Below are 2,346 nucleotides of genomic sequence, written 5' to 3'. Positions count from 1 at the left end.
GCGCAAAAATAATCAAAATTATTAAAAAAAAAATCACAATTTAAAAACAAAATCAAAACTTAAAAAAAATTAAATTTAATTTAAAAAAAAAACTGCTTTCATTTCATTCCCACACAAGCATACACACACGCTTTTGCTTTTTGAAAATTCACCTATTTCTTCAAGGCACTTAATGCGTGAATTCACAGCCTTCCAATCAACAATTTATGAGTTTTCATGCGCATTTAATGGCTAACGCTTTTTCACACTTCACACATTTGTGGCATGCAACGCATGAAAATTATTCTTGTTTTTTTTTTCCAGTATTTTTCAAATTTATTTTTTCTATTACCAGTTATGCGCTGGCGGCACGTAATCAGCCGTCGCCGCATGAGGAAACATGACTGCACAAAGCATTCGAGAAAGAAATTAAAGATTTTCGATTTTCTTTTTCTACCACCGCGCCGCTGCTACTGTAGCTGCCACAGCCACTGATTCACTGATTCGGCGTAATTGTTGATTTTTATTTCATTATATATATTTTTCAAAGCATTTACGGCCTTTTTGAAATGTATTTCTTCCTTCACTCGCCACTCAATAAACGCTTTTGTGCGTGTTGCATGCATTTAAAGAATGTTTGTTAAAAATTATAACTATCATCATTGCTCAATTTGAGGCATCATATAGTACGAGTGCAGTCTGTCCACATTCAGTAGCTAAGTACGCAGCTAGGCGCACACGCACACCTGCTGAAGCTGCCGCGTTCGCTTTTTCACACATGCGCATGCGCACATTCCCAAGCAGTGAGTTGCTGCTTGCGCATTTTTTGGCTCTTTCACTTATCGCTTCGGCAGTCGTTGTCTAACTGTTCATTTCGCTTAGTCATTGAAAATTATTATGATTACCCATGTTTCGTCTCGTTGTCTCGATATTTTCCTGACTAAACACTTGCTGTTCTCAACGCCGCTGAAAATGTTGGCGGCTATTCCCGCCTGACGTTTGCCTCCAGCGGCGCGGCACGGCGGCTGCTGTTTCTGCTATTTACTGTCACATCATCGATTCACCACTGTGCCGCTGGTGCATTTTAGCTGCATGCATTCCATATTACATACATCACTAGATGTTTTATGTTTCTGTGAATGTGTGTCGCTGCTTTAGCAAATATTTACAATTGCTGACCAACTTCGCAAGCGATTGGCGGCTATTCAAAGCATCCACTGCTATGTTTTTTACGATTTTAAGCGCATTCTTCGTGTTTACTTACATACATACGGCGTTTTATACATAGTAGTATGTGTGTCTGCTGACATTTCACTATTTTGCAGTAACTTATTGAACACTGTTAGTCTCAAATTCGGCATTTGCAGGCACAATTACAATGATTTTCATATTTCAATAGCTTATAGTCTTAGAAAAAACTTACTACAATTTCAATCGATATCTCAAACAGTTACAGAGATAGGCTCTGCTTTAGCGTATTTTACTTATTTAGCTGCAACAGTTTGTCTGTCTGTGTCGCGTTTTTCCCCAAGCTACATTTGCTTGGGTGGTTACTCAAAGACAATTGATCAGATCACTATTATTTTTAATTTTTCTGTGTTCCGTGTACGAGTATAGTTTTCCATACAATGGGCCACTAAATTTTTGAAAAAGCGAACCAAATTTTGGGTAAAATTAAACTTTTTTAAAACGCCAAAGCTTTGCCAAAATTTTTGTCGAACTAAGGTTATTGTGAAGGCAACATCTTCTGGAGGGAATGTTTGTTTTTGCTTTCAAAACCGTAATCAGCTATGAAGGCCTTTGGTAGCGCCATCGAAGATCGCATGTAACTCGAAAAGTATTGAGGATTTTTCTTCAAACTGTGTATTCGAAAAATATGTATATGTATACTCGTACAATTAAAATTAGAAATTAATGAATACAGAATCCTTAACTGCAAGAACAAGCTCATCCTAGACATGATCTGGGTTCACCGCCACAGGAACATTTTCGTCAACGAAAAAGCAGATGAGTTGGCTTTCCTAAAAGATTACGAGCCGAGTTACTACCAAGTCTGTTAGGATCGATCAGGAGCATCTTAGCTACTAAACTACCCTTTTCTGAATTCTCAAAAATTGCTTTTTCTTTAGACCGTCACATTAGTTGTAGTCCTTGAGGCATGCTGATATTTAGAGCAAAAGAAAAGTGATAGTATAAAAGTTATAAGAAGCTACTGAGGTCAGACATTACTCATAGTAAAAAAATCCGAATTTCGAAAAGCTTTCTGAAAAAGCAAGCACACTACATCTCTGGGGAGCTGCATACAAGATATCTGTGATGAAATTCAAAAATAAGTCCAATTGTTCATATAAGCATATTATTAGGAGC

Source organism: Bactrocera latifrons, unplaced genomic scaffold, assembly GCF_001853355.1.
Source record: "Bactrocera latifrons isolate USDA-ARS-PBARC rearing strain unplaced genomic scaffold, ASM185335v1 scaffold_31, whole genome shotgun sequence".
Classification (NCBI taxonomy): Eukaryota; Metazoa; Arthropoda; class Insecta; order Diptera; family Tephritidae; genus Bactrocera; species Bactrocera latifrons.
The sequence above is the reverse complement of the archived record's forward strand: the minus strand, read 5'-3'. Positions refer to the sequence as shown.